The sequence below is a fragment of the Lagopus muta genome, chromosome 7, assembly GCF_023343835.1.
Source record: "Lagopus muta isolate bLagMut1 chromosome 7, bLagMut1 primary, whole genome shotgun sequence".
Lineage (NCBI taxonomy): Eukaryota > Metazoa > Chordata > Aves > Galliformes > Phasianidae > Lagopus > Lagopus muta.
The window spans coordinates 44987989-45011670 of record NC_064439.1 but is presented as its reverse complement, the minus strand read 5'-3'; positions in this window follow the sequence as shown (position 1 = coordinate 45011670).

Below are 23682 nucleotides of genomic sequence, written 5' to 3'. Positions count from 1 at the left end.
TTGGAAATGATTTGTAATCTTTTCTGTGTGGCCTCAGCTGCAAAAAAAACCCTCTTAAATCTTTGTCAAATAGGTAATAATGAAGAGAATACATTTTTATGCAGTATGGACCTTCTGCCTGCAGCATGCTGTAGTCTCTGACTCTCCGATGCCCTTGCAGTGCATTGAAATGTCAATCACTAAAAGACCTGAAGAGCAGAAAAGAGGAGATGGAGAAGAAGAAAATTCTCATATTGAAGTGAAAGTAGATATGTCAGCTAACAGAATTCTAGTAATGTTTCCTATCCTAATAAAGATCGCTTCAAAATGTCCTTAATGGCAAACAAAATTAGCAGCATATGCTTAATTTGGATCTGGTTAAACTGACATTTGTTCAGGAAACACAACCCTGCCTTGAAAAATCAACTTGCAACAGCATATCTGTTCCAAGTTGTCTATAGAGGAACATCCACGCACCAATACTTGTATCCACAGCATGAAATTTTTGCCACTTAGTGTTCCTTTAGCCATTGTATTGTTGAGATAAAGTCTTGATAACAAGTGTAAATGTGCTGTGCATATTTTCATGGCACTCGATACACAAAAACTGTGCAGCAACCTTGCCTTTTCCTGAAGATGTTGCAGGTGGAAGAGGCACCAAAGAAATAGAGCAGAAGGGTAATGGCAGTGAGAATATTTGTTAGTATTGACTTGCTGGGGGCTACCGAGCTACCTAAATCAGTTCCATTTTGGTGGGTGCCAGTAGCTATGTTTCTGTAATGATGAATTGACCACAAAGAACTGTGGATCCCACCTTATAATTCATTCAGCATTTCCTGAGTGTTTGCAGGAACTAAAGAAACTCTGCATCCCATGCATGTGTTGTGTATTGAAAGAAGGTGTTCACTGTCAGTAAAATCAGCCTCTTGGCAATACACGCCAACGCTAGAGAGCAGTTTCAAGGCATATTGGTGCATCTTGTCAGCAAAAAGGAAGACCAGAAGCTTCAGTCTCCAGCTCTATCAGTAAGGTATAGTGATGAAACTTCATTTTTCTCTTTTCAAAGTGTCATATAAAATGGTTCTCACTTGCATGCAGTATTTAATATACAACTTATTGCTTATTGTTATTTGTACATCAGTAGCCATTTAGATTCTCAAACCTGCAATATATAAAATATATATATTTCCCCCTGAAAGATGTGCTACTGTCAGTATGATATTTTTGTATTGCAAGGCTTCTCTGAAGGCTTAGGGCTATGGAAAATCTGATTTCTGTGTTAAAAGAAGAAAATGCTGAAGCAAGTGACATGAAAAAGCACACATTATTAGAAGGACATGAAAACAGGGAAAGAAAATATTAGCTCATATTGTGGGTCTTGTAGAGCTGTTTGTCTGTGGTTTCCTTTTCTTTTCTTGTGCACCTGACTCATCTGTAAATACAAAGTTAATTACTGTCTTTATATGGACAAGACTCAGATCAATCTCTCTGTTCCAGATCCATCTGCTTGTGTCCAAATGAAAGCTCAGCCTGCCTGTCTTGTATTTCCTCCTGTTGTGTCATCCTCAGCTCCAGTTCAAGGAAGAAAAAAACCTCAGCTGTTCATCCTTCATCACAACTCTTAGCTGTTAATCAGCAATCTCCCCCTCTTTTGGAGCAGCCCTGCTGTTCTGTAAGTTGATTATTTCTCATATTTTTGGAATACTTTAGGGCAGCTTCTTCTCCTTTGTCTTCACATTTAGGAAATATTAAGCATGCAAAAAAGCAATCTCAAATCTTTTGTTGAATCCTCCAAAAACACCTTCATTTGCTGTGAACCCAAAAAATCCCCTACCCAGCACCCTAAAAATAAAGCAAGAACTTAATGAATACCTAAAATATCAAGACTTTTCTGTGCATTTTCTTTCCTAAGATGAGGCTTGCATTATTCAGAATTTTCTTGAAACTTGGTTGTATTTCCATTTGAGCAAGAAAGTGGCTCTTGTAAAAGCAGTGTGATTTGGGAAAGAGAACAGCCTGCTGGTTTTCACTATTAATCCACCTACTGTTAGAATAATAATAGATGGAATTCTTCCTTCAAGGGACTCCCATGGCTAATGGCAACAAAAGCAGAACTCAAACTGGACAAAACACCAGTCTTTTTTATTAAATCCATCCTTGATCTGATCCCCAAACATGTCTGTGATTTGGCAACCTTCTCTGGCTGGGCAAGGGAGCTGTGTGGTTGCATTAGATCTGCGTCACCTGTCACTGAATTTGTATGATTCTGCCTTGTATGGGGTTTTGTGGCTACAGTTACAATTTGCAAAGATCACTGTTTTCTAATTCATTAATTTGCTTGTAGCTGTTACCATGGTGCTTGTATTTGGCAGGCACAGAGCACTCTTAACAAGTGCACTGAAGTCAAGCTGGAATTAATCCCTGCTTTCTTGCTCTGTCTTTTCCTCCCCCCTCTGGTAGGGTGGTATGGAAGGAGACAGAGATGAGAATTTCTTGCAGTGTATTCCTCACTCAGCCATCAGTCACAGCTGAACCCCTGCTGCCTTATGAGGCACGAGAGCACAGGAATAGCTCTTTTCCATCCAGTGTGCCCTGGACTTTCTGAGCACTCGTAGGAGCAGGATTGAGCATAGCTTTCTCCCCAGCTCTGCCTCCCATCTCTTGCTTTTGGGGCCACCAGGGTGTTTTCCCCAGCTTTGCTACATCACTGTGCTATCAGGAATCACTGTTGTCCTCTCTACCCAAGTGACTTTTCCCAGGTTTTTTTCAACTAATACTGGAAAAGGAATATGCCTGCAGGCCTGCTCTCACAAAGACATCCCAGCTGTGGTCCTACAGCACATCCTGGGGCAAGGAGGATGAGCCTTCCCTCACTGACCAAATCCTATGCTAATGGAGAGGAATGGCATAGCTGAGATGTCAGCAAGGAGTGACAGGGAGAAGAGGAAACCATGAGATTGAACTGGAAATCAGAGAAGTGCTGAACCAGTTGGGAGGTGGACACAAATCAGTGCCACTGGAGGGTGGCTGTGCAGCTTCTGCTTCTGGACTGGTTCAGGAGGAGCCAGCTCAGATACCTCTCCAACTATGGGAAGTTGATTAGGCAATCTGGTTCTTACCCTGCTTCATCACCATTCCCAACATCAGAAAATTTCACCTTTCTGGAAGGTCAATTTACTAAAGCATATACTAAAATAATTTAATTAATGTGAATCTTAACTTTTCCAGCCAATTATGGAATTAATTAAGAGGTAATGCTGTTATATTGGAAGAGATGAAATGCCCTACGGTAAGCAAATTGCAAGAGGTCTTAAACCTGCCTCAGATGTGTGTGAATGTTGCACACTGTGTCCAGGAACTGTGACTTTTACAGGAAATAGCTGCTGTTGTTTCTTATGTTTCTGCCTACTTAGGGCTACCGCAGAGTGAATGTGGGAGAATTAGATCTCCAAAACTTGGCCTGCTTGCATGTGCTTGAGCTACATATGTGGTTTTAATGTGTAGTCACAGCAGACTGCTCGTGAGTAGCAGACTACCAACGGACAAGTATCTGAGTTGGTTTCAGTGTCAGATCTAAACTATTTTAGACCTTATGATCCTTTCTTCTACATCAGTAATTACTATCCAACTGTAAGCAGCCTTCTAAACTCCTTTGGTATCTTGACACCGTGTCCAAGCTCCTAAAACCTCATATTCAGGCGGAATCTGACCATATACTTCATAATTTGGCTTTGTATTGCAGCTTGCTGTCATTAACCTGCATTCATTGCTGGCTGACCAAGATTTGGTCCAGGTAGCAGAGTTCACATCCAAAGAAACTGGAATTAATGTTGACGGTATGATTTTGTGACACAGTACTGGAGGTTTTACAGAACTCTAGTGTGTCATACTTTCTCTCTTGCCCTTGTCTGTAACATTTTTCTTGGTATTACCTTACCTCAACACTTCTTGATGTCTCTTGCATCCGATGTCTTCCTTCCTTTCCATCTTTCCTTTTTTTCTTCTTCTTCTTTTTTTTTTTTTTTCCCTGAGAACCTGCCTTGTGGTAATTATAACAGTAGGACACCTACTCCTGTGTTTATTATAATACAGTGGAGTAATAACAATTCTTATGCATCTAGATGTATTGACTTGCTTAATAAATATGTTAATAGAAATTACTGAGTACACAGAGCATGTCACAAAGGTAGCCCCACATCTTGTAGCACAGCCCTTAATTATGCAAACTATCCACAGACAAATTGTCCCATTGGGCTTAACAAGGATGCATGAGCAAGTGAGGATTTCTTAGTAGGCATTCCCAATTGAACCCAGTGTACAATTTAATGAGCCTGTATTATGGCAACAATAACTAGCAAGATAAAAATAGGAAGAATAGATGGTAGAGGAAAGAAAAAATGATGAATACTTATCCTATTCACATTTTTGAAGCAGTTTGAGTCTTAAAATGAGGCCAAGGAAGGACAGAATTTCCTGGTAACATCCTTGCTTGTCTTAAGAATCTTCGATTTCCTTGGGGGATCAGCTTTAGGGTTTTTTGGTCATTAATTCAAATAGCAGCAATGTATCAGCTTCTATTATGGATAACGTCACCTGAATATTTACTGTATAGGGTACTATTTTCAGTTCAGTTCCTATCATCAGATCTTTATTCCAATTCCATATATTTATTGGTATTTAAAAAAAAAAAAAAGTATAGGTAACCAAAGTCTCACATTGAGGAGCTAACCTAATTGCCTTTGCTCCTGTGAATTGATTATATTGATAGCAATCTCCATTCTGTAGCCCCTTTCTTGGGCCAGATCCTTTTGGGAGCACTACACAGTTACAAATCTGAAGAGAGTTTTCAATTTAATGTCTCCTGGAAATGGGCATTGTGAAGCTATGTGAGACTCAGTTAATTTGCCAGGTTTGCTAGTGTTACTCTAAGTAGTGTGGTCTGTCATCTGTCCAAGGTAATTAGCTCAATGTTTAGGGAATGAATGAGGAGGCTTGAAATCCAGACTCCCAGTAGAGTGAGTGCAAGATCAGCGTGAAAAGGGGCACTGAGGATATATTATTTCCCTTGACTGTAATACTTGAAACAGCATTGAATAAACTGACTGACGGTGAGCAATATGAGACTTCCAATGCAGCAGCCTGAAGTGTCCAGAGCTCAGAAAAGCAGAGTAAGGATCTTTCCTTGTTTTTTTTCCGTATCTTCACGACCACTTGGTTCTTCCTGTCGGATAAAAATCTGGTACTCCTATAAAAGTGAGTTTTGCTCATTCCAATTTAAGTGTTTATTTACGTGATTATTTCAGTACAGTGCTGCTTTGTGTTACAGAACAACAAAGGTCTGCACTCTTCTGGTTTCTGTCTTCCATTCCTACAGGACAGTTCTTCCCTTGCAGTGAGCCAAGTGGCTGTGGCTGAAGATAACTCAGTCTCAGGCAGAACAAGTTTTCTTTTCCTACTGGCCTTGCTTGACTTTTTCCAGTGTTTGCTCAAGGTCCAGCAGGTACGGGACTCATTAAAGTGAGGAACAGCACAGGGCAGGTTTAGATCTAACAGCCACAGTTCTTGGGAAGAGTCAGTCTGAAAGCTTTACCAGAATTTCATCTGAGCTGGGGATTGTGGAATTCAAAGGGAGAATAGTTACTAGATTACAGTAAGAATTATTAGAAGCGAAATAAGAGAATTTCCATTAGACCAAAGGCTGCTTTTAATCAAATTGTTTTTGAATAAGAGGGGTGAAAAATATATCATAAAGCAAAAGATGTGAATGTGATTATTGTGGAAGTATTACAAATAACCTCTGGTCATTGGAAGCTGCCAACTTTCCTTAAGATTCAGGTATTTACGGCTTATGGGAAGGAAACAAGGTTTTCTATTTATTTCTTTTATCCCTTGCACTGTAAGCCAGATTTTCTTGTCATTTATGCAGGTGGAGATCAGCTGCAGTCACAGAAACTGTATTTCATCTAGAAGTTTGTAATAAAATAGTCATTTTAAATACACTTGATGTTAAATGAAATCTTTTTCCATACCCAGTCCTCTTGCATTAGATCACACTCTTCTCTTTACGGTCAAATCATCTCTTGACAGCATGTAGATGGATTGTAAATATCTAGTATATTCTGCACTAATTTATTTGATCAGTGATCTCATCTATTTCCCAAAACACTGTAAGGGATGCAATTGGACCTACAGTTTGACTGTGATCAAGTGAATTAAAGTGATCGCATTCAAAATGGCCAAATGTTTGTGCAAAGACCATGCAGCCCATCAGCTAAATTGGTTCTTCCCTGAGATCTTGCATGTCATAATCAATCTTAGAGAAAATACTTGTGTGTCTTTCATAACTTTAAACCACTGGAAATGTACTTTCTCCAAAGGAGAGGCAGACAATAATGGAAGGAATGGAGTTTGGCTCCCTCCAAGGGTCCAGGGAACTGGAGATCTGGATATTTCATGGTGAGCTGTTGGCTTTGAATTTTTTTTTTTAGTGTCTTGGTCGTTTGAGACAATGTTTTATCGTCCTTGTTCTTTTAATTTCTTTGGTTTTCCTTTCTTCCTCTTAAAAAGGATAAGGGTCACATAGGGCCACAGCTAAAATATTCCATGAGGCAAGTCGTATTAATGGGAGAAATGAACGAGCTGTGCACCTTGTTCATCAGCTTCGTTAAATGAAAATTAAATCACACATATGTTTTTTTCAATAGCCAAACCTGAAATGATAGATTTCTATCATGCCTGTCTTGTTTACTGCTGCACAGCCCACAAGGCATGGAGGTCATGTTGCAAACAGACTTTGCTTTGAAACAGATGCTTATCGCACACTCACTGCCTCTTTACAGCAGAGAGATGGAAAAACAGCTCCTGAATTGAAGAATATCTCGTATGTCGTGTAAACTGACCCTGTTCTTCTCTGTATTTCAACAGGCTGCAAATCTAATTATAATTACTGGGATTTGTCAAGACTGCGAAGTGTTTGTGGATATGCGTCGTCTTGTTGGGCTGAAAAAAGAGGGCTGTGCTCATCTTCCATTATTTCCAGCCCCATGATTGGGCTCACCATGACAGGTATATGGCTGTGATATCTGGAAGAACAAAGTAAGAGGATGTTAGCAACAGGTCACCAGGCACAGAAAACTGTGCTGTCAAGAGGCCCAATGATCAAAGTCAAGTAAATGCTAAATTCAATCACAGATGCAAATATTTTATAAAGCTCCATGTATGGACAGTAGTGTTAATTGTGCACCTTAAGAAAATTGTGTTACACTTAAGATCCCAAATTCAGTGTTTTCGTATGACACGTTGTCATGCAAATCTTTTTGTGTCTCATTTATATGCAAATATAGAATTGCATATACCTATGGAAACCCATATGCTCATGGTTTGAATGATGTTAGTTCAGGGTCTCTAAGTGCCATGAAGTTAATTTATGGGTAGAAAAACAGTCATAGATTTCTTTTCCCTGGGATCAGCACAACTTCATGGTCAATGATGTTCATTCTTCTGACTTCTTGCTGCTAATGTATTTTACAGTGCTTATGTCCAGAGACCCACGAGGCTGTATTTTCATCCCATTTGCACAAATGAAGATATATCACAGCTGCTAAGAAAAGGTGAGTTAATTCTGAATATGAACACCAGTGTAGGCAATGCAAACTGAGCTATTGAGGAAAGGCAGAGAGGAGAAATGATAAGTATGGCAACTCACAATCATCTTTTTTAGTCATGCTTCAAAGATTTCTGCCACATTGAACCTGAAAGGAAACAGCTATCGTTCCAAAAGCTTTGGATAAAGGTATGGTCATGATGTCAGAAATGTGTGGGTGTTTCAGGGAACCAACACAATTCAAAGGACAGGCATTAAAATACATTTTTAACTATGTGGGACCTGCTTCCCCACTCCCATATGTTTCGTAGATCAATATTAGCTCCTCTGCAGTCAATAGAGCTCACTGATGTAAAACTGCTGTGTGCATGTTCTTAATGATTCATAGTTTTGAAGCCTAGCCAGTTCTATAATTCAACCCTCGCAAAGGCAAACAGCCTCCTGCCAATCTGCCCTTTATTCTCCCATCCTGTTATTTGTTAGGCATCTGTAGCCCATTAACTGGCTTACTATGGTATTAGTATGTGGTATAATTATTCATAGTCAGATCTGCTGATAAGAAATCGAATGCTCCGGTAAACAACTGACTGCTTTTTTTCCATGACATCAACAACAAGTTAAATGGGGTACTGGAAAAAAGATAATTCCCAGGATCATGTTAAAAGATTACGTAGTTCTGTAGCAGAAGGGAAAATCTGTTTCCAAAGCACGCATTAGGAATTTCCAGCAGACACACAACAGCGTGTCTTCTGCTCTCACCAGGGGCAGATAAATACATGTGGCTGATGAGTACATACTGGATCTGTCTGACTTATAGAAACAGGTGGGACTTCATGGTGTAATCCTCTTTTTTTTTCAATCTCCCTCTTCCCCCTCGGTAGCAAATTTATCTCTGGCTAATACTTCCTCACTCCTGTCCCCTTAAGATAAAAGATTAAGTCTATGATGGCTCTATTAGCATAGATCAGTTTTTCAGTGCGATCAGTGATATCCGAGGTTGCAAAATGTAACTGCAAAATTAATATACAGTATACAATCCAAATGTTAACCTCGCCCACTCTTGGTTTAGTTGGGGCACACATAATAGCAGTGACAGAAAGACAGGCATGCATCTGACCCAGGGGGACTTCTATTCCCCTTGTCCCTGTGCTTCTATAGGCTCACATCTGGCCAGGTCAGCACCTGTGACTCAGAAATGGTGGTTACACCTGCAGGGGTGGTCACAGGGCTGGCCATAGAAGGAACCTGCTTAAGCTCATCATCTTCTGAATAAAACCAGTTCCTCAGTGCCTATTGGATTGGTTCCTGGTACTTCACTTTAATGCCTCTTTTTCAAGTGCTTGGTGCTGCCCACCAGCTATTAGAGCTGGGTTTCTGTAAGCCTGTTGCCTATGCAGAGGTGGCTGAGCAGATGCCTGTTTGCCTAGATAGGAGTGTTTCTCACTGCTCTTTGTCATTGTGCCAGTCATAATTGGCATGAGTACAATCCCCCGAGTCAGAACATGCCTTCCCACGTGTTTTGCACTACCATGGCTCTTCTGGCTTTGTTAGGGCTGCCCTGCACCGACACTGGTGTGACATCAAGATCCCTTCCCTTTGCTTCCCATTGGCTGGCTAACTAATAATGGTTTTTGAGGTTGAGATTAACTGTGATTAGACAACTGAAAACTGATTAATGCTGCACACACTTGGGCAACACTTATTGAAAAAATAAGTGCCATCTTAAGGCTTAAAATAATTTCCAGTCCTTGTTCCTGGATAACACGATTGCTCCTTTTTGTTTCTCTGTAGTGTGGCCAGTAACTTAGTGCAAGGCTACCTCTAATGAAAGATCTCTTGAATACTTTGAGTGATTCACTCCCACTTTGTACTCCACGTTAATGGTGATTTTCAACAACAGTTCAGAGACTTCAAGTCCAGTTTCAGAACCCACCCTTATACCACCTCCCACATATCCTTTTTTTCCCCCTAGTTTTGTAGCGTTACTTCTGTCTTGAAGCTAAAGTTTTGGTACTGGTACTTTTTCTCAGTCATCTCTTTCCTGGATGGAAACTCTGCCATTCTAGCATCTTGTCCAAAGGCCAGCTACCCTTACTTCTCAAAATGCGAGTTTTATTTCTGGTCTGAATTTTTTTCATTCATCTTTGAGTCCTTGGTGCTTTATTATGTCTGTCTTGGAATAATGGCCCTGTCACTGGCCTTGGGCTTGTTCTCTGAAAGTAATAACCCTAGAGGAGGAGATTTCTCTGAAACTATCCTTTCAGTGAGCATCTGAAAGACTGGGAGTCATTTTTAACATCTCCAGTATCATTTTTTGATGCCTTTTCCAGCAGCAGTTTTTTCTCAGCACCTAAATTGCAGGAAGTTCTGCAGCTCATGTTCATCTTATCTGTGTTGTCTGCATGAGTAACACAATCTCCAACACAGTCTCCCTTACAGTTGGCCATATACTCTATTTTTTTTTTAATGTATCCTTGTATCTTTCCTAAAAATCCCTATCGCATCTCACTGAAGTTTCTTTTGTGCTGTGTGTAAACTCTATATACCTTAAATCCTTTTCACTGTGTTTCGGTATGCAGCTGTCCTGATCTGTAGGTTTGTGTTTTCCCTAAGAGAAAAATGTCTCTGTTCATCAGTCTGGGATACAGCTTGCAACTGTGGGTGCATGTGCAGAGCATATTCAAATTCACACAGGGCTGTCCAGCCTCCCCAGGAGCCTTTCTCAAAGGAAGATCTCTACCCTGTCTATTGATTTCCCCCAACCACTACTTTTCATTGTGTTTTATTGGAAACAGTGCTATTTCTGGGTGGGTAGAACCAAGCTGAATAGTTTGGGGAGCAAACAACTGTACAACAAAGATTTTGAACCAAACTTGTATTCCTCTCCAGGAATGAAATCAGATTTAATATCCAACAGACTTTTTGCTGCTGGTGACTAGAAAAACATTGCAACTCTCATGTGAGTGAAGAACCTTTTGCCATGTAATTAATAGACTTGTAGAATGATGGAGTCACAGAATCATAGAATGGCCTGGGTTGCAAAGGAGCACAGTGCTCATCCAGTTCCAACCCCCTGCTATGTGCAGGTCACCAACCAGCAGACCAGGCTGCCCAGAGCCACATCCAGCCTGGCCTTGAATGCCTGCAGGGATGGGGCATCCACAGCCTCCTTGGTTGTAGAACATTTCCAAACAAATCAGATGTGCTTATCTAGCACTGAGCTGAAACCTCAGCATTGACATTAGCTCCAGTTGTTAATAGATAAATATCACTCCCACTCTGGCTGTAGGATCTCCTAAGACAGGTATACATGCATTTCACCAGATCCACTATATTTTGCCTTAAGGAGAGCGTATGTAAGCATTCAACTTAAAATGTTCTAATTGTAATAGTGTGCATGTTGCTTATTATCTCAGTACCGTGTTTTCTTCCAAAAGCATCACCTCCTGTTGCTTTCTTCTTTCCATCCTCCATCATGTATTTAAATTTACTCTTAACGTATCCTGTTTAACCTGCTCCTTAATTCTTTCTGACTCTAGAATGCAGACAGTGGGTAGCTGAATAGCATTCTTACAGGGAGACTGCAGCTGACTTCCATGGGAGCAAGACTAGGATCAGTGCAACTTCCATCCTGGAAGCTGGACCTTTCTGTTCACAGAAAAGCCTCCAATACCACAGGGGATCAATTCACTGGAGATGAAGATAATCATTTAAAACAAGGATGGAGTCTACACATTTAATCTACTCCCCTGGGATTCTTCTGGGATTTCCATCTTCAGGAAAGATGGTGACTACTGCTGGTGCCCAATTGTTTCATGGGTGCTGATGAAGTGCTGTTTACATAGTGAAAGAGACAGTCTTTTTGGTGGTATTTATCCAACAAAAGATGTCTGTCAGGTGGGAGGACATGTGGGTGTGCCAATACCAGATGATTTCCCCGTGCACCTACATCCCAGCATTACTAACAAGTGTCTCTGACTTGCTTCTGACTACTGAAAGTGATACAGAACAAAATGGCAGATGGCACACCCTGTGCAAGTCTAGTATGCCCAATAGACAACAAATAATACATGAATTGCATGAATCTTTGCTTGCAGAGCTGTGGCAATTTGAGTGTGAAAGCTTAATGCAACTTACAATAACATCAGATGATCTTTTGCTGGAATGGTGCCCTTGTTCTGGGAAAAGCCATTATGAAGCTATTGTCTTCTTTTAATTTAATTTGAAACCATCCACTCTTTTATAATGTCAGCCACTGCATCTTACTACTGAGAGAGTCAGTTTGAAAGAAACCCACAAAATGATTATGTATGTATGTGTGTGTGTGTGTGTGTGTGTGTTTATCTACAGATCCAGTGCATCAGCAAGACATTTTAGAGATCTTCTTTCTCTTTGCTCACTGATATCTTCCTGATCTCTTCCTTGTTTTCCTCCCAGTTGCCAGACTAGAAATTTCTTGGGCTCTCAAAGGAAGCAACAAAGATAGTGAAGTGTGATCTGCTCTACTTGTGCATTTGTACAGACATAGACACAGGAAGGATCAATCTTTTCCTTAAATCAGAACAGTGCTATTAGGAATGTATTTATTAGTTGTAAGCAGCACCTAGAATCATCCAGCAGTATAAAAGACACCAATTACTAAATATGACACTCGTGTCACAAACTACAACAAAACTTCTCACAAGTCAGACTTGAAAGTAAATAACAATAATAAATAGGTAGGAATGCAGTGCTTACACTCTACTGAATGACTGCAAGGGCAAAGCCAGACTGCAGCTTTTGTCCCCACTGTCCTTCCTAGAGTTGAGCTGAGTTTGAGGCTGCATGGGGATGCAGGGACTTTTGGCACAGTGGGCAGTGCCAGAGAGCTACTGGTTTGGCTGTGAGGAATAGAGATGTGTGGGAGGATAACTGACAGCCCTTGAAAAGAGTTGTGGGAGAGGTGCTGGGGAAAGGGCTCTGGGAAAGATGGGGAGTTTGGGAGAGAGGTGGATGGAGTCAGGATGCATCTGAATGCACCCTGGATCAGAAGTCCTGGTAGACAACATCTAAGGATCATAGGGGTTAGAAGGGACCTTTGGAAATCATTTTGTCCAACTCCTCAGCTAAGGCAGGTTCCCTTCAGCAGGTTGCACATGAAAGCATTTGGATGAGTCTTGTATATTTCCAAAGAAGGAGACTTCACAATCTCCCTGGGTAGCCTGTTCCAGTGTTCTGTCACCCTCACAGTAAAGAAGTTATTCCTCACTGTCCAATCAATGAATATACAGATGATAAAGTATATCCAGGAGTTGGCTGATGTAATTATTATACTAGAGTAGGAAAGAAGGACATGCACACTATCCTAGGCTTGTGTGATAAACTCCAGTAGAGTGGATCTCCAGAAGAGATCCTTCCCCCCTGGCAGTCAGCTCTTAGCCGGGTCTAGGAGAGGTGCAGCCAGGCTCCAGCCCATCCTGCAGCACAGCTGAATTGCCTTCACCTGTGCTCCTTTGGTTGCCTCATTGCTCGCCTCAGGTGATCAATCAGAGGTTCAGGCCATGATTCAGCAGCCCCATACACTCACGTTTGTATGAAATTTCTTGTATTCCAATCTGTGCCCATTGCCTCTTGTTCTATTGCTGCACATCACTGTAAAGAGCCCGACCCCATCCATTTCACTTCTGCACTTCAGATATTTATAAACAGTGTAAGATCCCCTCCCAGTCTTCTCTTCTCCAGGCTGAACAGTCCCAGGTCACTCTACTTTTCCTCGAGAGTGAGGTGCTTCAACTTTGTGGCCCTCCACTGAGCTCTTTCCAGTAGTTCCCTGTCTTTTTTGAACTGGGAGCCAGGAACTGGACACAGCATTCCAGATGTGTCCTCACCTGCGCAGAGTATCTGGGGAGGATCACCTCTTTTTAACAAACCCAGGATATCATGGGCCTCCTTGGCCACAGAGGCACACTGCTGTCTCATGGCCAACCTCTTCTCCACCAGGACTCCTGAGACCTTCTCCACATGGTTTCTTTCCAGCAGGTCAGCTCTGACCTGTACTGATGCATGCAGTTATTCCTCCCCAGGTACAGGACCTCACCACTTGCTACTGTTGAACCTCATCAGGTTCCTCTCTGCCCAACTCTCCAGCCTGCCCAAGTCTCACTGAATGGCAGCACAGACTTATGGTGTGTCAGCCATTCCTCTTAGCTTTATATCAGCAGAAAACTTGCTGAGGGTGCATTTTATCCCTTCATCCAAGTCACTGATGTAGATATTGAACAAAACATCACAGATATTGCAGACTCAGCTCATTTAACTGTGGATACAACAAATTTTTCTGCACCTTTCTCTCTCTCTTACAGTGTGATTTTCAATTTAGCTGTAACTCCTGGTTCAGCTGTTAAATGCTCCAGAGCCATGTGGTACATTTACAGCATTTTACCCTCAAGTTTTCCTTTGGTAGCTGCCCATGAGTGCTCTGTGATTAGTTGCACCACTGAGGTATTGTTGCCTACCATTTTTATTATTCCAGCTTACCAGGGACTGACAATAAGGCTGTACTGGGGAATATACAAGTCTCTGATCCTTAGCTATCAGCTCATCTTGACTTGGTATCAGACAGCCTCATGCTTCACTTTTTTTTTTAATTATCATCTTACACTTGCCATAGGATGTTAGGAAGATAAAGTGTGTCCACAGTCCATTACCAAGGGCTACATGATAGGCCAAAACCAGCTCTGAGACATCTAATTTGTATGCTCTGGCCCTATCTCTCTATACTATTATTTATTGTTGTGGCTTTCCCCCTTTAATCTCAGTTTTCAGAGGTTCAATTTTCCCCAGCTATCATGTGTTGTGATGTATCGTGATTCATGCTCCCTATACTGTGCAGTAATAGTGCATGAGAAGAGAGTTGAGTGTGCCAGCCTTATCTGGAAGAAGCATTGTTTTCAGAAAGCTGAGTCTGCCCTACTGCAGCAGAGCCAGTTTCAAGTTTCCATTCCTGGATGAAGTTGCTACCTGAAACTCTGGTTTCTTTTGAGATTTATTTTGAACAGATGCCACTGCAATAGCACTGGTATCTTTTATGATGGCAGAATCATTTTTTCTCTGAAGCCAGCAGTTCTGTAATTAGTTTAATGTCCACTAAATGACAGTCCAGTGTGTGAACTTTAATCACAGCTGCTCTGGGTGTTATTGGTCCTTCAGGACTTAGACTGAGCCAAGCCATGCAGAAATGGTGTTAATCTTGCACTGCAAATGTGATTGAGAGCTTATTATGAACTTCTCCAATTTCCTCAAGGTTGATGCTTTAGATCAGCCTGGCTAGGTGATGAACTGGGTATTTATGCAAGGAAATTATCATACCAAATATTGAATTTTGATTAGAAGTCATCAAAGATATCTTAAAACTGGCCTTTTATTCAGCAAGAATGAAAAAGCTCAAAACTGGATGCTCCACACATGTGGCACAGGGAGCAGTTGCCAGCTGCAGGAGGTAAATGATTTTTATGTATTTTGCCATCTCTTGCAAAGGCAAGGGTGCCCTTTCAGAGCAGTTTGTTTCAGATGAAGGTGCAAGGGGGGATGATGCTAAGAGGCTGCTAATTTACCTGGAGACCACCAGCTGGAATAGACTGTTCCAAGGTGCATTTACCAAAAGACCTTCCATGGCTTGATGTCGGGATTCACAGAGAGGCTGAAAACAATGCTGGGTACCAATGCCCCACTGTGAAGACTGTGAGTTGCTCTGCAATAAGCAGGAGAGAAATTCTGACTTCTGAACGCACGGTTGTCTCTGAAATGAAATTCACTCCTGTTTCCCTTCTTCCCCCACAGAGTAACAATTCATAGCCAGCCGATATTATCAGTAAATTTAATTAATTTTTCATTTGGAAATCCTTCCTTTCCTCAGTTTTCCTCAGAGATAAAAGCTTGTTTTGACAGCTGCTCAGGTGACAAACTGGGATCCTGTCTGCTCTCTGGTGTGATTTCTGCCTGTAGCAAGTGGACCTCAGCCAGAAATCCAAACGGGCTCCATTGTGAAGCTTGGCAGACCCTGCCAACAGAGCCTGACACGCTGCAGCCCTGCTGCATTGCTATGAGGTCTGGGTATTTAAGAAGCAGCACTTGTTGCTATTGCTGCTGAACAAGGTAGAGTTCTCCTAATGCCATCTCTCCTACAGAGACTGCAATGTGTAAACACTGAAACGTTTGCTGTGAGATTTTGTTTACCTTAATGAAACTTCAGCTCTGAATGTGCCATGGGGAAACTGTCTCTTGGGCAGATATAGCAAGCTTAACAAAGAAGTAGAAGTAACCCACATGGAAACTGAAAGACTTACGTGTTGGACAAATCATATCTCCCAGAGACTCCAATGAATTCAGGCTTTTCACCACAGAACACCTGTGCTCTGCCCTAGTTGTACTGATCATATTATTGCTCTGTGTCGGCTCTTCAAAACAGGTCATTTCCCCAATTTGTAGGGAAAGCTCCTTCAGCAACGCATCAGAACCTGACGGTGTTCTGGTGGCACTGCCTGCCTCTGTACATCAGCAATGAGTGCATCCTGACCTGAGAGAACAGCGTGGAAGCAGAAACTTCATGGGATTTCATTCACACATGGGTGTGTGAGGAATGTGGTGGAGGGAATAGTGAGTGCCAGAAGGCCAGGGTGGATTGCATGTGAGCAGCAGCTTGCAAAAGAAGCATAGTGCTCAAGCAGTCGAGTCTCTGATGCTGTCATACACAGTACGCCTTTAACGCAAGCACACATCATCAAAAGGATGGCATCCCTGAGAGATCAAAAAACGGATTGAAAACACATTTGTTTATGCAAACAGTGGATTTTCACATCAAAAGAGGTAAGCAGAAACATACAGGCATAACCTTGCTGTGTGGTAGGGAGACAGGATGTACATAACCAGCAAACACACAGTGAGAGCTCACACAACCCTGCAGCTGCAGCAGTCCAGGGCATATATCTGCACTGACTCCAGAGTCTAGCAGAGACAGAAAACTTTGTCACAGAGATGTATAATGCAATTATTGTCTGAAGCATCCTTCTTCTGGAGCCTCAAAGTGGTTGACGTTCAGCTGATACTGCTTTGTCTGTGCAGCGCCGACATGGCTAACACGGTTAGGAGGAGAGATGGGGCCAGAGGCTTCCATTTGAATAATTTAAAGCTACAAATAAACTGGGCATTATCACCTTGAGCATTTTTCTCCATTTCTGTATTGTTGTTTTTTTTTTCTTTTCATAACTCAGTTTTTACTTTTATTTCTGGTCAGCCAGGATTCCTCACTCAATTTTTCTTAATATCAATCCAAATCTGCTACCTATCACCTGCTACTTAGTTCTGCATAAAGGGTCTCTCCTCATCTTACTCATTTCAATTAATTGCCATGCTTAAATGATCTTTTCCAATCCGTGCTAACCCCAAGGCAACTCTTATCTGCTGTCTCAATAGGTGATTAATGACTTTCCATTCCTGGAACCAATGTGAAAGACAAAAGAGAAAGAAGACAACCCAGAAAAGACTCCTCCTAACCTTCCTTTCATCTCAGTCTTTCAGGAAGGGAGGCAAGAAGGGTAATAAATGTTTCACTCTTTGGGGAACACCGACTCTGCTGGTGCTCAGTGTTAATTAACCAAGGAATATTTAAATGAATGAACACAACTGATAAGAAGAGTCATTTTCTCTTGCCAAGTTGAGCTGGTGGTAAAAACTGATTTCATGTGTGTTGATACTGTGAGCTTGTTTTGCCTCCTTTGAGGAAGATCTTAGCTGCTCCCCCAACCCAGCCAAAGAGCAGGAACAATGCATCTCACAGGTGTGATTTTATGCCTGTGTCTATGACCCTGAAACTAAAGTAATTTTGGTCTGTGGTGATCTACAAAGTGCTTCTTGCTGCTGCCAGACATCTGTGTTGAGATCATGCTTTGGACTCCAGCACTACCTTGGGTACAAGATTCTCAAAGTGCTTTGCAGCCATAAATCACTTTAATGGATTTTTATCCAGACTGCTCATTTGTTCTCAGCTCCCGGTTGCGTGAATGAAGGTGGATCCAAGCACAAATAAAGTTCAGTTGTTATTATGGTGTTGCACTTGAACTTGCTCCACACAGTCTACCTGGTTCCCTTCATCCTCCATAGTCCAAAGTCAGGTCCCCAGACTTGTTGATGATTTGTCAGGTAAGGTTTTAAAACAAGTGCCTGGCTGTGATTTCACACAGGTGCTGTTTTTCTGCACTCCTGGTCTCCCTGTATCATTCTGACTGCAGTTCTTGTATCCAATCAGGCAAACATCAGCTGGGACTCGCTTTTTACAGCAGCCTCAAGCCTGAAGGTAGCCAGCACATCCCTAGTGTGCAGATCAGCATGGAGTCATTGTTCCTCTGCAGCTCCATGCAAACGTGAGTTTCTGCCTGAAGTGTTTACCAGCGCTGACAGAGGCTGTTCCCATGTCCTGACTTGGGATTTCATGCAGTCCCAGCAATGCAAAAAGTGTGAGATCCAGCATCGCATCCAGAGGAGCTGGAAATGGACTGAGAAGGTACTGGGGTTGCTGCAAAGCCACATGGCTGGGGAGAAGAGGACTCTGGTTTGGAAATAAGGGGCTTGTGATGAAGTATAAGCTTAGAGGCAGAGTCTCATGAAGCAAAAGTGGCATATCTATTTTATTTAAAAATGATTTATGATCTCATTTTCAACTCCTGCTGGGACTCCCACAGTGTAAGGGCAGCCTTAAGGATGGCTTTGATATTGCCTAGAGGGTTTTGCTTTGAGCTGTACCAGCTCATTTTATGACAAGCTGTGTCTGGTGTGGCTAGGGGGGGTATCATGCAAAATGGCTAGCAGGTGTCTCTAATAAAGCAGTGAACCCTGAAAGCAACATCTGTCTCATCCTACTCATGTTCTCAGATGATAATTGCATCACCTGCTCTGAGCCTCATTAGCACTGACAGCCCTTGCTCCCAAGACAGTGGGGGAGGCACTTATCTAGTTTGTGTTTTTGGGGTTCTGCTAAGCAGACACTGAGCCTTCGCCTTCCATGGAGAGCATAAAAGGCTACAAGAGCACAGGAGGTGCTGCTCCCTCTTTCTCCCAGATCTGTCCTGGCTGGACTGAGGCCAGAACCATGGTGGTGTTGTTTAAAAGGAGTTCGGATCATGGAAAGCTGGCTTAATTCAGACAGAGAATCAGTCTGTGGGAGTTAAAGCAAAGATTGCCATCCCTGTCTGGACCTGACAGGCAGAGGAGCTTGTTGCAGAGGCTGCAATGCAGGCAGGATGCTGCTCTGCCTCTGGCCTACTGGAGATTTTTTCATTAATTGCTGTGGTTAAATGTGACAAGCGTGCTAAATCTATGAGGGGGGTTAATTGGGACACTGGAGCTTCAAGATATTGTGGACTTTCCTTCTCAGTTAGCAACTTTTGTGTAACAAAAGACTAGGAGTGAGCACAGCGCTGTCAGAGAAGGACCACCTGTCTGCTCCTGCATCCAATCACCATCAGCAGCTGTGCTATTCTGAGTTAATGTGGTTTTTTTGTTTGTTTGTTTTAAGGAGGGAAGGGATATTACAGACAGGCAAATTATATTTTTGCAATCTTTACCAGTGTCATGCAAACCAAAATAAAGGCTCCTGGGATTTTGGAGAAGCGAACCTAGAGCACTGTGACCTGGGAAAAAAAAGGAACGCAGAAATGGTTTTGGTAGTCTTCATGAAGAAATCTCTCTTCTGTTTTGGGAATGTGAGACCTTTGGCTCTTCTAAGAAAGGCGGTGGAAAATGTCATTTACTTCATAGTATGGGAATTAAGCTGCTTATCCTTTCCTGGGAGTTTTTATTTCAGGATGTGAGAGAAGCAGGTTTGCCTGTCATTTGTGCTAATGGTCCCTATGACAGTGGCCTCTAGAGGTCACAGGACCATACACATCTCCAGAGGAAGTCAATCTACAGCAGTTCAGGAGCTGCTGTGTAAGATGATGGCTAGGAGCCAGGGAATAATTTTGAATTGGGCTACTTAAATGTAGAATAATGCAGTAAAATGCTGCAAACTAGGTAAATACTGATGTATGTGCTCCAGTCTGCTTTTCAAGGTTGTCTCACCACAGTATTAAATCCCTGATAGCTCCATTACTACTGGCTGAAGTTCCTTATTCATGGTTAAGGATGAAGCTGAAGCCATGGTGTTATTTTTATAGGGTAACCCTCTCCTTGGACCATAGCAGCCTGGGCTTGCTTCTTCTTGCTTCAGCAAGGCATACTTCTGATGCTGCCAGATTAGTGTCCTGTCTGCCTGCTCATGTAGGACAACGTACTTCAGGCCTGGATGCAAGCATGGAGAAGCGGTAAGCAAATCCACTGTGTGTGATTACACTCAGCCCCACCAGTTAAATAATTTTCCTTCCCATTTGAGGTCTAGTGACTTCTGATTGAGGTGTGTATTGAGGTTTATGGTTTAGGAAAATGAAAGAGAAAGGAGAGGGGAAAGGGAAAGAAAAATACCCAGCATGACCCTACAGTTCAGGAAGGATCCCACACAGCAGGAATGAATTGCAAAGAATTGCTGTGCTGGCCATTTTCAGACCTGACTGTTTACAGGTATGTCAGTGGGGCCGGGCTCTGCTCAGCTGGAGGTCAGGCTCTTTACACTCCAGTATTCCAGACAACAAAAGCACTAATGAAGGTCAGTGCTCCTCTCTCCCATCCTTCTGCTTGGACACTGATAGACACATAGCGAGAACTGTGTGGCAGGGAAACTTCTGCTGAGCACTCTGAATGTAGATAAGCCAAACCCAACATCTTGCAGAGAGGAATGTCCCATTGCAGCTTGAATTGTCTCTGGAAGAAGTATTGCCTTTGGTCACAGGAGAAAGGCTTGGGAGGAGAGACCTTTGCAAGACACAGGGATGTGGCTGATGAGGATGTGGAGTGAGTGCAAGAGAGAGCAAGGGCAATTTGCATTCATGTTGCATTTTTGGAGTGAAGTATGTTGACAGAGTAATAAACAACATGAACAAGTGGTCACAAAAGTTTATTTTGTTTCCCATATTTAGTATGACCCCATGTAACACTTGGGCCTTAGGGAATCAGACTTCTCTCAGAGGGTAAAATAAGTAGCATCTGGTTTTCCCCTTCCATTCTTGATCATACAGGCATGGTCCCTCTCCATCCCCGACTTCAGTGAGAGCTCCTAACCTGTCTGCAGAGGGTGCTTCTGTGGGAAGGCTGCTTGAATTTGGAGAGAGAGTGAGCGTTAAACACTGGGTAGATGGCTCTGAAAGGCTTTTCTCAGTGGGACAGAGCATGAGATACCCAGAGTGCTGGTGACAGAGGTGCTGCAGGGAGGTACCAGGGGGGTGGTCACTTTGCAACACATACAGGAAAGACTCAGCTTTGGGGAGCAGAGCCACTCTATCTACTCTGTCTGTCTTCTGCTTGCTAGGGGTAATCTTGGCATTCCTCTTCTGCTGTACACAAGGGCATGCAGTGGCTGGCCAACACCACGGCCATTCCCTGAAAGGAAAGTGGTGGACAGAGGCTCTGCCAGCTAGGGTTGGGCAGGCTGGGAGGGGCTGGGGCCAGGGCATGAGGCTGGGGTTGCTGCCATCCTCCCCAGACCCCCACCCAGGACAGGGCTGCAGGAACCCAGGGCACGTTGAAGGGGTTGCTTCAGTGCTGCTATTGGGCTGTGTCCTTTAAGTCAGTTTTCGCACTCAGCTGCATCTTGGTTTTTCCCTGTTTGTGATGCAAAGCTGAAATAACTCCCACAGTCTTGCAGTTTCATATAGTCAACCTCTGACCCTCCCAGCTGGAAAGCCACTGGTAGCATAGTAATTACTCAGACGATGATTTTCTTTATTCTAATGAAGGTAATATATGATCTCTCTTCATAGAGTAACTGACTGACTGCTTCTTTTTTGTTGTTGTGTTTTGTTAATTTGAAGCCTCTGGGAATGCGCCCAGTCTCTTCCTCCTGGCTTCCTCTCTTTCAAGTCTTCAAGGAGAAGTTATCCTTTATTTTCCATACCTCATTATTTGGAGGCAACTGGGTCAAAGAAGTGTGATTTACATCTTGTTCTGACACCTTTTCCAGGCTGCCCATTTGTATGCAGCATGCAGCCCTACCTTTGCTGGATAGATCACACACAGTTTGGAGCAGCAAGCGTCTTGACTGCCCTCAGTGCATTGCACATTTGCACTTCACTTGTTGATAACTCTGAGTTTTTATGCTATATGCTTTGTCTATCACAGCTAATGCTTGACAGGGCTACACTTCTCTGCCTGCACAGCTCTCTGTCTCAGTACCTGTAGGGAGCTGACAACCATCCTAACCTGGTGCTGAGAATATTAAGATAAGGAAAAAAATCAGTTGTGATAGATTTTTAAGGGAATGTCCTCTTGCCTTCAGCTTCACATTACTAAGTACTGTTAGTGAATGTAATGAACATATGGAGAGAGACGCGCATATCAACCTAGCCTTGTGTTTATGTAGTGTCTGTTTGTACATATATATGAAATACCAAACGAATGTCATCTTATTTGATAGAATGAGTGATGTTAATTTTACTAGAGCTACTCAAGAAAAGGACATACATCAGAACCTGACGCAGCCCTGATATAGATTTTCTGGGCCTCTTTGCGGTGAGCCTGCCAAGCGCTCATTCCCCAGGCACATGGCAATTTTCTATATAAAGAACAGTTTTAAAAATAACTTATATACCCCTTACGTTCAGATTTTTTTATTTTATTTTTTATTTTTTCCTGCTATGGAAAACTCAGCATTGTGATGACATGTAATCCCACGGGGGAAAGAGTATTCACCCTGCTTTACAACTTCAGTGCGCACAGTCTGGATAATAATTTGGGATTACATTCTTCTGAAATGTCTGAAATAAGAAATGAAAACTTGAACCAACCTTCCTGGGACTACAATCAGTGTGTGTTACTTTTGCTTTCAGGACTTGTGGGCAGGCACTATACTTGGAGGCAGACTTAGAGCCAGGCTAATATTTCCTGTGTTCTGTGTTTTAAATTAAGATGTTGTTAGGATCAGTTCAATATTGTATTAAATGCAACATGTCCTGTTGAGAAGGCCACTCTTGCCCACCAGCTACTAAATGAAATTCTATAAAGACGAAGCAGGGACAAAAATGCAGCTCTTTTTTCACTCCTAATAGTAATGACTAGTAACTTCTGAAGTGTTATAAAAAGCATCAAACAAGCACACAATACTCACATATATGTATTATACCTACATGTCCAGAAATGAGGGCTAGGAATTTCTCTGTCCTGATACAGAACTTTGCTCTGCAGAGGTCTGCATCCCACTGGCTAAGGCTCTCATGATTGTTGATGAGTAGAAACGGGCACTTGAGAGGCACAATAAAACTCAAGCAAAAGCAGAAGGCTTCAGTAGGTCACATGGACCATAATACTGAAGTGCCCATAACTCTCTTTTCTGGGGAAGGAGGAAAGCCAACTGATTTACTAGCTTAGTTGTAGACATTTTCAGTTAGATGAGATAAATTACATCATAGAGTTTTGGAAGAATGATAACAGTGACCAGCCTTTGCCAGTGTAATAGATGAGCTTCACTCCCTGTGGCATTCAGAGATTTTTTTTTTATGGTGAACTTAAATGAGAGAAGATTGATAAGCTGAGCTGCATTTATTCAGTATCCTTCAGGGAAAGAAATGTAATTTGAGTGCTCAGTAAATCAGACTTGTCTGCATACATTTAGGAAAAACGAGTAGGATTCATTTTCCAAATATTTCTGCTTAATGCCATTTTAGACAACGTACATGGTCCCCAAAGGTTTCTTTATAAGGCATTGTTCTTCCAAGTCTCCAGTTTCACTGCCCACTACTCTTGCAGTCTCCTCAGTCTATAGTGGTACTTGGTGCAATGTTTAGTCAACTGAATCTCAACCAGTAATTACAAAGAAAAGGCTGGTGCTAAAGACACGTGGTGTTTGTTGGAGTAAGTGTCCTAGTCCCCCTGGTGCAACGAGCCTGCATCTGACCATGCACTGCAGCATCTGTGACTGAAGCAAATGACCAAGACAAAGTGGCCAGTTGTTAGAGCAGGATGATGATGTGCTGAGATAGATA